We start from the raw sequence: 14,883 nt of genomic DNA, 5'->3' as shown, positions 1-14,883 counted from the left end.
AAAAATGGCCAAACTCCTCTACCACTTGTGATGGATATTGAGGCCTTTAATCAACTGATATAAAAAAACCCAAATACCAGATTGCTAAGCCCTCCCGCTTTTTTAAAAAATTGGAGGAGATCCCAAAAGTTAAAGTCTCTACCCCTCAGGCTAGATTAAGGGATTTATAGTTAGTGGAGTGAGATCTTGTTGGGAAGTTCATGGGGATTTGGCCCTCTCTATGTTCAATCCACCAATGGGTGGAGAAAACTGGAAGCCATTGATAAAAGGTGAGATCTCTTCTTCCTTTTGTAGGAAAGGATTTTCACCTTCTTCTGTGAAAATGACACAGATCGAGACCTAATATTTTGGAGTGGGCCTTAATTCATGGAGACTCAAGGACTATATCTAGATCAATGGAGCCCAAACTTTAATCTTGATAGTTATTTCCCCTTGGTAGTCCTAGTTTGGGTAAAGCTTCCCTTTCTCCCTTTGCATTGCTAAAACAAAGCCACTTTCAAGAATACTGGAAATACTCTTAGTAAGTACATTGATTGTGCTGAACCATATGAAGGTTTATTATCTTGCGCCCGCATTTATGTAGAGGTGGATTTGGACAAATTCCCCTTGATGAAATTAAAACTAAATTTGGATAGATGGTCTCATATGCAGGAGGTAGATTATGACCAACTCCTTTTCAAATGAAAGGTCTTCCATGAATATGGCCATTTTTCTCAAAGCGGCAAGAAAAATAGGAGGAGAAAACCAAACAGAACGAGGCAAGAGGACAATGGAAATAAGACAAATGGAGAAGAGGTCCCCCATGATAGCAAAATTCTTAGCCTAAGCAAACCGACCCTTCAGGCAGCAAAGGGAAAGCATCAATTTCCCCAAGGAGATATGGAGCAAGAGACAAAAAAGGCACCAGTAAGTCTAGAAGTGAAAGAAGTAGGGGAAATAGTTTTGAGTGTTAAATATGGAGTTTGCAGAGGGTGAAATACCTCAATCATACCCTCCTCCTTCATATTTGACATCACATAGAGATGCAAAAGTGGAGATATTAGATGAAAACATGTCGAATTTGGAAGATAGCTAGGAATAATTAAATCATCAAGTTCCCTCACCAGCAAAAGATGAAGTTCTCTCCCCAAGAGGTGCTAAAGATGGATCAATCATTACTAACTCTGGAGATAAAAAATCAGAAGCTGTAAAAGAATGAGAACAAGAGTGACAATACGAGAGAGATGGATGGAAAATAATTCAAGAAATATGATAGGAGAAGATGAAAAAGGAAAATGAATTGGGCCTTCAAGCAATACTAAATCCTAAACTGTAAGGAACCAAAAGCATGAGGAAAGGAAATAATTCCACCCCATTCGAAGGGGATACCCATACAAGAATTAAATGATGAAAGTAATCTCCTGGGATTGGGGTTAGAGAAATGAATGGCGGAGGTAAAATCAATAATAATAAAAAAAGAGGCCTTTAGTGGCCATGCTCCAGGAAACAAAAATGGAGGAACATGAGCTCCTCCAAAGATAACAGAGGTTATGGAAAGACAACAAGATAACATTTGTCAGTTCAAGGAGCCTCTGGAGGACTATGCACATTTTGGAATCCCAAACATCTATAACTACTTAATCATTCTTCAACTCTTGATTGGTTGGTGACATAATTATTGCATCTTCCTTCAATTTTGTTATGTTCAGTTATAAATGTTTATATGCGAGTTCAATTTCAAGAGAAGCAAGATTGTTGGGCTTCTCTAATTATTTTGGAAGACACCATCTATAATCCAATTATATTTTGGGACAGTAATTTAATACCACCTTGCACAAGTGGGAAAAAAAAGGGGAACTCAAATGAAAGATCAGTTCCAAGAAAACATGGAAGACCACATCCAAAAACTCTAGTTACTAAATATAAATCTTGTCACCCATAAGTATAGATGGAAAAATATACGGGCTTGACCAGGGCACATTGCTGCTCCCTTGGACATGGTTATAATATCAGACTACTTCTCGACTTAGCGAATCATAGTTCAGTCCCCATCCTCCCATGGATCAACTCGGAGCATCAACTAATTGGGTTGGAACTAGTTGGGAGTATAATTATGGTCCCTTGCCTCTCAAGTACAACCTAGTTTGGATCTATAAACAACGATTCCTAGATTTAGTGGCTTCAACATGGAAAAAATGGGTCATAGGAAGCCTTATTAGGATTTGGGAGAAAAAATTAAAAGGTTAAAAGAGAGGATTAAGATCTAGGTTAAATATTCAAAGAAAAAGAGGTAAGAGACAATAACGGAATATGAGAAAAAACTAGTAGAATTACAGTTTGTAGTTGAAGAGGGCCCAATGAAAAATGATTTATGCAAAAAAAGAAAAAGAAACTTTTACAAAATATCATACAATGATGAAAAAGGAGGAAGAAAAGTGGTGGCTAAAATAACGAAGTGTCTGACTTCAAGTCGGAGGCAAGAACACAAAGTTCTTCCACAAACAAGCCAAAAGTAGAGAATGGAGGAATAATATCCAAGAAATTAAGGTAAGGGGAGTCATGGTAAATGATGTCCAACATATCAAAGAAGTGGATGTTCATCATTTCCATGCCTTATATAGTCAATATGAGGTAAAATCAGTGGACATTGAATCCTACATGTTGAATCATGTGCCTGATCTCATAATGATAGAAACTAATCAATGGTTAATGAAGCCTCTGCAAGAATAAGAAATTAAGAGAGTGATGTTTTCCTTCAACCTGGATAAAGCATTAGGACTGAATGGCTTCTTGTCACATTTCTACTAAAATTTTTGGGAAGTAATTAAATTGGATTTGTGTAGAATGGTGGGATATTCTTTAAAACATAACATCATTGGTGGAGGGGTAAACACCTCATTCCTGGCTCCAGTTCGTAAAGAATCTAAACTGTCTCCGTTTTCCCATTTCCAACTGATCTCTCTATGTAATGTTTCTTACAAAGTAAATTTACAAAATTCTAGCTAAAAGACTCAAGAGAATCTTCCCATAAATCATCTATGAAAACCAAGGCGAGTTTGTTCTCTAGAGACATATATTGGATAATATAGTATTGGTACAAGAAGTGATTAATTCTAGCCAAAGGTAAAAGGATAAAGGCATGATAATCAAACAAGATATGGAAAATGCATTTGATCATGTTTGACACAACTTTATCCTTAAAATAATGGCAAAATTTTTCTTTTATGTGAAGTTTATATGATGGGTGAACTTGTGTATTAGTTATCCATGGAAAGCTCCACCCGTTAATGGCAAGATGGTTGGGTTTCTTAAAGCGTCCGGAGGGATCATACAAGGATTTTCATTGTCCCCCTTTCTATACATTATAATGGTTAATACTCTTAGCTGCATGCTAGAATATGAAAGGAGGATTGGGTGCCTTCCAGGAATAAGATTTTTAATAGAAGTTAAAGTATTAATCATTTGTAATTTGCAGATGACACACTTCTATTAGGTGGTGCATCAACAATTATAGCATAGAAGATTCAAAGTTGTAATGGACAACTTCCTTTGAGCATCGAGAGCAAAAAAAACTCAGATAAATCTCAAATCTATTCATGGAACATTTCAGTGACCAAATAGAGGAAATTGGCATGATATTAGGATTCTAGCTAGTGGAAACACATAAAGAATTCAAATACTTGGGAATCCCAATATGTCTAAAAAAACACTAGAAACAATCCTGGATGGGGATCCTCTCAAAAGTAAAGGAAAAATTTAGCACAAGGGGAGCAAGGTGGCTCGATCTAGCAAGTTGTAGTGTCCTAATACAACTTTTCCTCTTTGCCTTCCCTCTTTATTAGTTTTCTTCTTTTTTGGCTCCAAAAAGCATCCTAAATCATTTGGCCAAAGAAATATGGAGATTCCTTTGGGAGGGAGGCAAATCGAGTACAAAGAAATATCACTTGATTAAATGGGCCATTGTAAAATCATCCAAACTTCATGGCGGATTAGGAATAAGAGATTCCATCCTCATAAATAAAACAATAAGAGTAAATCTGGTTTGTAGGCTTGTGACAGTAGTAAGAGGATTGATGGAACTCAATTCATAGAGTAAAATATTTCCTTCCTAAACATGAATTGTTCTTTGGGAATATCCACCCCAATTGAATGGGACCATTGATATGGCAACTCCTTTCAAGAGTGGAAATAATTATTAATAAGGATCTCTATTGGATCCTTGGAAATGGACAAAAAATAAATATATGGAACAATCATATTATCAACAAGTCACTATCGGAAAGCTCAAGGGAACTTCTGCCTCTAAAGAAAATCCTTGATGCCCAATAGGAGTTTGCCTCGGCAGACATCTCCACATGGGTTGACAGTGGTCACTGGGTGGGGTGGAATATCAGGGACATACCATCCAATCTAAAACACATGGATACAATCCTAGAAAATAATCTAGATAGATGTTCTCCTTAGCACCAGGAGGAAGATAATCAGGTGGGATGGAAAGTATCTACATACTTTATCAAATATAGCTATGAGGATTTGTTGTTTTCAGCTCAATTTCCTCCAAAATCACATATATGGTAGAAACGTTGGCAAGCTAATGAAAATCCAAAAGTAAATACCTTTTGTTGGCTCTTAGCACACACATAGATCTTGACATTTGAAAATCTACGGAAGTGAGGAATTTAGGCCCCCTCAAGGTGTCTGAAGTGCAAGTGACAAGAAGAAATGATCTCACATCTATTTTTGAAATTCCCATATACTAAGAAAGTTTCGGTTGAAGCCATTTCTCATATCTACAACAAAGTTATTGACCCAATGACCCTTGGTGTTCTTCTCATCTTGATATAAATTTTACAAAACCTCCTTTTCAAGAAAGCCTAGGCTAAAATAGTTGTGGGAAGCCCTCCCATTTTTTTTTATGTTGGCAAGTCTAACTTGCTAGAAAATATGTGACATTTAAGGATCCTAATCAATTCTCGAGATCAACAACCATGAAATATTTAATGATGTTTGCATAATTTGGAGGCCAAAAGATAGGTAAGTCAGACAAAAATCTTGACCTCATGGCTAAGCAAAATGCTAGACCTAGGAATAAGACTCACATTAGCAGAAAGAAAGAAAACATAGGTGGACACATGGTGGAAATTAAGGCTAACTGACAAATCGTTTTAGGAATGGAAGAAGCATGAGGACAGTTGGATTCTTTAACTTTACATAGCCTAAAAAGAAACCCAAGGGTGGAAGGAGGGGGAGGGGTTCTATATAAGCTTGAAGCAAACCCAGTGAAGAAGTATGCATGGGGTTAGGTCAAAAAACCAAAAAACAAAGCAAAAATGTATGGCTTGTTACAAGGAGTCACATTAGCTAAAAACTCACATGTAAAAAACATCAGAATCCTAGGGGACTTGCTCATTATCATCCAATACTTATGCAAAGGAATGCTACCCATGAACAAACATCTAGAAAAATAGATGAAATGAATAAGAAGGATTTCAGTGGACATACCACATAAAAATTACTTCCACATCCTTCAGTCAAAATGAAGAGGCTGACAAATGAGCTAAACATGCTTGCCAACTTCAGGAAGGAAAAATTAAAATTAATGTGGAGTTGGGATGGAGAAGTCTCCAAAAATACTAAGGATCCAAGCTTTTCTATTGAAGGAAATCATGGTATCTATTTCCATTAAAACATAAAAATATTATAAATTAAAGGACAATATGTCAAGAGCATGGATAAATGGATGTTCGAGAAGTCAATGTCCAAAGAGAATTGGGGGCCTAACGGATGTCATGACGCTCCATTTGCGCTTAGCACATGTAAATATTACATCGCTCCTCCTCTAGAGATACCACACAATACGAAGGACATAGTGTGATCAAGAAACACACCTCTAGCACATGGTGATGGTTACATCTTTTTGAAGGGAACTTATAAAGCGTAATGTTAGTCACTTGCAGGGTGCATGCATGACCAAAATCCTAAATTAAGATATGATGGATCCGGTTCCTCACTCATTGATATGTATTGCCAATTTGGCATTTCATTTGGGCTATAAAAGCCAAATATTCTGCCTGTGACTTTGGCAAGACCAATGTCTCTCCAATAGTGCAGTAGGCTCATAGATAAGTATATATCTTTGGCTTGATTTTTCTTTCATAATTGGGAACGTTGATGTGGGCGAGGGGGCAGGAAAGCCTTTGATAATGCAGCTAGAAGGTGTATCTTGATCCTTGGTGACATGCAGCTAGAAGGTCTACCTATATGAGATATGTGGCTCCCTAAGCAAGCTTGTGGTTCATTTAATATGGAGCACTTGAGTAAATTTGGGTGGAAGTTAGGTTTATGAGAGTGCAATAAGGATCTTGAAGGCTATAACATAAGTTAAAGACGACCACACCAAACCACGAAGTGAAACCAACAAACAAGAAAACATCTTGGGATTATGATATTGCTTCACACTACAAAAAAAACTTGAACTAGAAGCAAAGGTAGATACATAAAATAACATAGGGTCGTCCCTATCTGTTTTTACCCATTTCAACCAAGATGTGGTCAGGAAAAGACAAAGATATTGGTGCCAACAATAGAAAGAAGTACTGCAACTACAAGTGTAATGAAAGTGGCATACAAACTTTGGAGAAAATGGATGAAATGCAATGGGATATGCTTGTCATGAATATGAAGTGACAAGAGAAGCTGAAGAACATTGTCAATTTGATGGAGGAAGTACAAGATTTGAAGGGCTGAATGGTGAGTAAAATGGATGAAATTGATGTATTGCATCAACAAACTGAGGTGTTACGAGACCAAATCAGTACTCTAAATCTCATCCCCATGGATACCAGTGCTACGAGCAATAAAGAAGGAGGGTCACTCCTAGGCCTGAACTGGTCACCGGAAGAGGGAAGTCATAACATGCATTAATGAATTCTTGTTGCCAATTTTGTATTTTGCTTGATAGTTTCTGTAAAATGTACTTATGTAGGCATATAGTCAATTTTGAATCATTATGCAATCTCTTAGATGCATAAAAAATTCTCATACAAAGGGACAAGTTGTTGGATTAACATATGTAACAATTTTCTTGGGGATTAGGAACATAGTTAATATAAAAACTATATTGATTCCTATTAAAAAAAATATTCAATTCTATAAATAAGTTGGTTATTATGGGATTTGAATAGTTTTATTTTGGTTGGTTATTGTTTCCTTGTGGTAATTAATATAGCTAGATTCTTTTTCTTTCCCTACATATGATTTTGGAGGAGAAAAGAAGATGATAGCTTTATTGGGAGGGATATACTGTAACTCATTGATGATATGAGTTCAGTTGATATACTTAGTATACAATTTTTTCCTTTCATGTTATAATATACAAGGATGCAACAATTTTTAGTTATGCTCAAGTTAAGTAACAAAGTTGCCATGTTCTTTTTATAAATAAGTTACACTAGGAAATCAAATACAGGTGATTCCATTGATGTTTATAATGATGATGATAAGAAAAATGATGTTAGGAAGGCATTTCTAGATAATTCATTTATATTTTTATCTAGTGATTGATATAGCACATATAGGTTTGGATTAGTAGTTTACATCTAACATATTTTCTCAATATAGATGCAATGGTTCCTAGTTATTTTAGTAGTATAAGTGTAATGGTCTTTTTTTGCATGAACTGGATTGGAGGACTTGGTAACTAGGTAGAATGTCACTTGCGTGACTCATATTCAATCCTCTATGTTGCCACTGTAACCTCCAAATTTTACAAGTGTGAGTCATGTATGATTCTTATTCATTATAAACTTGTCACCGTGTATGTAGGAAAGTAGTAGTGTAAGCATAACTAGTGACGTGGTGAAATTATTTAACCCTATTTTTGGCGCTTTGATGAGGGAATCCTTTATTCAAGATTTACTTATGCTTTAAATAATAATAACAATAATAATGGTATCTTCAACATCATTACTCATCAAAATTTGAACAAGGTTGGTCATAAATCACTATTCAGATTATAAATGAGGTCATAAGTGTAAGTTTTAAACCTTTACAATAAAGAAATGCAAACATAGATTTTTTGTTAAAAGAAAAGCAAATAATGGAAATCACACATAATAGTCAAAGATTTAATGTAAAAACCCTTAATCAGGAAACCCACAAAATGTTCAAATTTGCATCTCTAACTTTCATCATCAATTAAATTCACCATTTATAATACAATTTATAGGATATTTTGGTATCCAAAATCCTAATACGTTGAATTGGACTAGATTTCTTGCCCATAATTGTATTATAATGGGGAAAAAACGATTGGCCAGAAAACATCAAAATTGGCCAAAAATGGACCAAAAACAACCCCTTTTTTTATTATTCTTGAGGGAGAATGGGGGGAGGGGGATTTGCCCCTCCACCCATGTTTCTCCCATATTAGTGTACAATACATAGGGCATACATAGGCCCAATCATGCAAATAATATAACATATACCCAAAATTCTCCCAATTGTTGTTTTCTTTGCATATAGGGAGCCACAAGATTACATGATCGATAATCTAGGGAAACAATTCCCATTGTTTCTCTACATCAAAAAAAAAAATCAGTGATCATAGACTTTGTTAACGAATTTACAACATTCATTAAATTTTCCACCTTTACCAGTAGCACCTTCTTATCTTCAACCAAGTCTCTCACAAAGTGATATTGAACATCAATATGCTTTTGACTTAGAATGATAAGTTAAGTTCTTTGCTAGAAAAATTGCGCTTTGATTATCACAATCTAACCTTACAATTGGCCATACAAACCCAATACTTGAACACAATCTTTGTAACCATACAACTTCCATGCTTACATGAGTGGCTACCATGTATTCAACTTATGTATTTGAGAGTACCATTATAGTGTATGTCTTTCTCATCCAATTGGTTGTTCCTCCAATTAGGTTAAACACATAACCATGTATATGTCTTTTAGGATATAGATCTCCAACCCAATTCACATCAACAAAGCTATGTATTTCCAACATTTTGTCTACCCTAGGTCTTCCTTGGTCGCAAATTCCATAATACCCACATAAATACCGAAAAACCCTCTTTATGCTTACCAAATGCTCCTTCCCTCGTTTTGACATATACCTACTCAAAACTCCCTATTTTGTAAACTATTATGGATATTCCACTAGATAGTTCGTCACAATATATTTGATAAAAATAGAGTAAATATGAAATTTAGACTATAAGGATGGTTTTCCTTAGATTTTTGGATTTATTAGTTATTGTTTATTATTATTATTATGGATACAATAGATAAAATGTGAAGAAAAACAATGAAATAAAAAAACACACCAATCATAATGAACACGAAGATATGATTTGGGAAACATTTTGGGAGAAAACCTGCTAGAAGGTGAGGTTGTTTTTCTCTCTTTTGTTTGAATGGAAATGATGTAAATACAAAGAAGAATGAACTCTCTATGGAATTAACTAAGACTGTGGTCCATGGGTTGCTATAGAACATAAGCTCACTCTACTCTTCTCTCTCTATATCATGGAAAATTTTAGGGGCGAATTTTCGCCCTTGGGCTAAATTAAGGGGTTTTATTTTTATTGGGCGAATATTTTGTATCATAGTACATTGTTACAAATCGCCTCAAATTTATTTTATAAAAAAATTAGGTATGGAGGTTAGCCCACCTTATTTTAAGGGAGAGGGTAAAAAAAGTAAATTTAGCCCTTGAAATTAGGAGTTACAATCTTCCATTCACCCTCATTTTCAAGAAAATGTATTTATGATAGTATAAATAAAAATATAAATAAAATAGAGGTATGGTAAAAAACATAAAAGCTCTTTCTATATTTAGTCCATAACCCTCTTTCTATTTAAGAAGGCTCAAAAACGATGTTTCATTTAAGTGAATCCTATGGGCCAAATACCATATTTATAAAAGAGGTATGGTAAATTAATAAAAATATAAATAAACGAGATGTATGGTAAATAAATAAAACATTTTTTTATATTTACTCCAAATGTCACCTTATATTTATGAACACGGAAGCTTGTAAATAAATAAAATATAAATAAAGTGGAGGTATGGTAAATAAATAAAACCTCTTTTTATACTTCAAAGGTATGGTAAATAAATAAAAATATAAATAAACTATAGGTATGGTAAATAAATAAAACCTCTTTCTATTTAAGAAGGCTAAAAAAAGAGGTTTTATTTAATTGAATCCTATGGGCCAAATACCATATTTATAAAAGAGGTATGGTAAATTAATAAAAATATAAATAAATGAGAGGCATGGTAAATAAATAAAACATTTTTTATATTTATTCCATAAGCCACCTTATATTTACGAACACTCAAAAATGTGTTATATTTAGTTGAAGCCTATGGGCCAAATTATTATTAATACCCTGCAAAAAAAACATTATTAACCCTAATATTAGTATTAATAAAAATAAAGATGGCGCATGGTATTGACCCATGGTATTCACATGGAATGCAGCCTATTTAAAGGGGGGAATTAAACTAGCATAGATCCATCTTTACTCTGGATCAAATATCGTGATATGCAAACTAACATAGAGTGAAAAAATATTTGATCCCTCTTAGGGCTTGGTAGATCAAGAGTAAAAATGGATCTTGTAATTTAATGTCACTTAAACATTTTAACTTGGTTAAAATAAAAAAATAAAATAAAAATCAATTATTAATTTTATTAATTTTTATAAATTACTAATAGTAGTTTTTAAGCTCCAGGTTTATGATAACCCATGGTAATACCATGGTATTCATGTGAGCATAGACTATTTAAAGGGGAAATTCTATCAGCTTATATCCATCTTAATTCTGGGTCTACCAAGGATAAATAGATTTCATCCCTCTAAGAGTGATAGATGTGGAGTTAAGATGGATATAGGTTGGTTTTTATGATAATGAAGATATTAAATAGACTTATGAAATTATATTGTAAAAAAAATCTTAAGGTGAATGGTCAAAGCTACATTTAGTCACTTCACAAAATTTAGTAAAAAATACCGATATCTGCATTAATATTGGTTTTTTCTGATTTAACAAAAAAAAATTCAAAACAATGAAATATTAACTCTTTCCGCATCACCCTCAGAGAAGAGAGATAGTCACTGCCCAGATTTCCCACCATTTTTCAAACATTCTCAATATGATATCTTCATGAAAAAGTTAAGGTACTGATCTTGGATTAGTTGTTTGAAAAATACGCTGGTTTGTACAACTTTTCATCTTCTTTGCTATTCTTAGTTTGTTGTAATGATCTGTAGAGGTTGGGTCACTGCACCATATTGTCCTAAACGGCAGAGATTGTGCACCAAAAAGGAAATTAATCCACATGTTACAACGCTGTTAAAAATGGTATGAAGGTAGTGAATTACGCTAATAAGAAATTTAGATTAGGAGAGATGTAATTAAATGTTATTATTTAATTGAATATTTCCAATTAAAATAATAATAAATCTACATTTATATATTTATATATTGATTGGAAGGCTTCTGACAACAATCACTTCTTTCCATTAGATCCCCTTCAGGCCTTTGGGATACCTACTACTTCATTATATTATATAGTTGGGGCTTGCTACTTGTTGGTGTGTTGGGGTAAACAAACTTGATGTGTTTTTTTTATTATCTCGCAGTTGGAGTCTATGGAATAAGAAATAAATTTGATAGCTTGGCAAAAGTGGTAGAGAAAACATTAATCTCTCCTACCATGACAAACATGGCCACTAAAACTTGCAACATTGTTTGTAGGAAGTGAAAATTATGTTTCTTTTTTCCAAACATGTATGTTACAATTTAATGAATATGTTTTATTATTATCATATATGGTTTCATACTTTAACAAAACATTCGCCAAGACTTCACAATGTCTTATTATTTAGTGAAAGATTTTCCAAGATCTTACAAGATTTTATAATTCAATGAAAGATTTGTCATGACTTTACAATAATATAATCTGGTGAGAGATTTGCCAATATATATATATATATATATATATATATATATATATATATATATATATATATATATATATATATATATATATAGTGATAAAATCTCCTCCCATTTTTCCTATGTATCATGGGGATTCACCCATTTATTATACATATAAATTTATGGTGGTTCTTAAAATTTTCCCTGCTCTATATCCACTCTCAACTACTCAACTCTACTATGGAACAAAATGCACTTGAATAGAATGGAACCCCTTTTCCTCCTAGAGGCTCAGTTATACCATAGACCAATAGCCAGCTAGGAGTTAAGTTTAACTCCAATTCTAAACCACAATTACATCTTTGACCCTTCTAGAGTATTCTTCAAAATATTCACGTGGATAGCCCATTTTATATGAGTAATGAGGGCTAACCTGGCATCCTGATGCAGGAGCATATTACCTCCAAGTAAGACACATTTGACTAGACCTAGGGGTCTTTCATTTACCGAGGGAGTTGGTTCCCTAATTGAGTTTAATTATTTAAATTAAATGTATTTTCGTGTTTAATAGTTCTAGAATAATTGTAAATGATTGAGGATATTGTAATTAGATCTAATTCTTAGAATAGATCTCGAGAATGTTTGAAAGAGTTAGAGAGATATTAGGATTAGCTAGATCTCTTGAGACATATGTGGAACTAGAGTATCCTAGAGATAGGGGTTTGTTGAGTGATTAGTTGACTGAACCAGATTATGATTTTAGAATCCCGTGTATAATTATGTAATCAAAACATAGAGTGAAATAGATGTGAAAAGAGAGGTATCGAGAGGTAGAGTGAGTTATAAGGATAAATATGCCCGTAGTTTGTGTGAAAAGGGCAATGAATTTGGATCAGGACTAAGAAGGCTAAGGGATGCCTTATATGTAAATGCTTGTATAGACTATTTAATAAGAAGAAAACACTACATTTTGAGTGTTTTGAAATTTGTGTGAAACTGAACCTATGTACATCATTGCGAAATTATGTTGCGATGTGAAATTGAATCCCTATAATTAAATTAAATCATGTGTGATGCGGGTAAGATCAAGAGGTATTGCACTTGGAGAGAGTGTGCAAGGAAAAACATGGAGAATTATAGAGTTATTAAAGCTTATAAAGGAGAGTGCTTTGGAGAAGCAACGCAAGAATGGAACCCATAAAAGGTTGAGTTTTCCTTCTATTTTTGGATCAATTAAACCATTGATCATTGATCAAATGATATGATAAATGATCCAAAAACCATGAAGGATTGAAAGAGGAACATGAGTCCGATTGAATGGTTATATTACAGAGGTGTTGTGAATGCCTACGGGTGGTCGCCATTTCCTTTTGAATAAAACATAGTAGAGGTCGAGATTCAATTTTGTGGGAGTCTATTATATGAAAAATATTGAGCAAACAAAAACACGTTTTTTCATGAATTTTTGTCTTGTACCATCCTTCCCTAGAGATATCCACGAGTGATTGGTTTCACAATCGCTAGGACATACACATTGTTAGCAAGTAACAAAGAGGAGAACCAACAACTTACAATAACATACCTGTTTTGTAGGTTCGAAAGGTCAATAGGCTGAGGTGGATTTTTAATGCTAGGACATAGCATTAAACATCAAGATAAAATCTTAGTGTATTAATTGACAGAATATATTCCAATCTCATAGGATTTTCACCAGAAATGAAAAAGAGGACTCAGTACATAAATTTTGGGGCGAATCAAAACAAAATCACCAGGGGTTGAAGTTCTGGTCATGGGGTGTGGTCGTGTGGTATTCATTATAAGTGCTAGTGCTAAGTAATTGTATGTCAACAAGAAAACTGGGGGTGCTGAAGTACTGTTCATGCGGGTGTTCATATAACTGCTCATTTTTTTTACAGCTCGAGCACTAGGGAGTTTCAAAGGCAGATAATTGTGTTCCATTTATAAATGTCAGGGTCCAATTATTATGGTGGTTATGCCTTGCAGTCGTGAAGTGCCATTCCAAGATTAAAAAGGGTCTTGTGACAAAAGAAAGGGGATAACAACAAAATGATTGAGCTTACATTTAATAAAAACTAAGAGTATTCCCCGCACCCTTATATGAGCATCACTGTTCCATAGTCATGATTCAGGGTGTCTCACACACACACATATATATATGAGTCCATGTTGATGTTAAGATGGGATTAGCGTGCACATGTTATATGAAGTTCTTGATCTAGTGGTTTTTAAAAGGGACTCATCGCTTTCCCTTTTACATATTATATGTATGTCTTGGGCTCACGTGGTGGTTCTATAGCAGGTTTCGAATCTAGTGGTTTTGATAAGGAAATCCTAGCAGTAAGTTTGAAATTGTTAGATTATAAGAGGGATTTATATCCCATAGTTGGATTGAGGGAAACTCCTTCCTACCATATTATTGGAATAGTTAAAATTGTTGGCATCAAATCTTCTCGGATTATGGTGGTCAGTCATGATAAGTAAGGTTTTAAGAGGCATAACCTTTCCATCCAAATTTCGATTACATCTTTCTTGGAGTATTTGTAGAATAGAATCACAAGGAGCATGCTTAACTAGCAAAGTTTCATCTTCAAAAAACATAATTTCCTCAAACTAGCCCTACAAAAAATGTTACCAACTTAATGAGAACTTTACCATGTTCTCCTTTTTTAGGAGGTCGCATCAAATCATGTTTTTCACGTTGAATTTGAAAAGTGGTGATGCAACATCACCCTTTTTTCATTTCATGATTAAAATTCAAAAATTTTCAACCATGGCATTAAAACCCAAACATTATGATTATGAAAGACATGAAAAACCATGTTGAAATGCAAAAGTGGTGATGCAAACAATACCTCTTTTTTTAGGGTTAAAACTCAAACATTTTTCAATCATGGCATTAAAGACCAAATGTCA

Source organism: Pinus tabuliformis, chromosome 6 (assembly GCF_031772625.1).
Source record: "Pinus tabuliformis cultivar Carrire ecotype Pingquan chromosome 6, CPIR1, whole genome shotgun sequence".
Classification (NCBI taxonomy): domain Eukaryota; kingdom Viridiplantae; phylum Streptophyta; class Pinopsida; order Pinales; family Pinaceae; genus Pinus; species Pinus tabuliformis.
Note: the sequence above shows the minus strand (reverse complement) of the source record.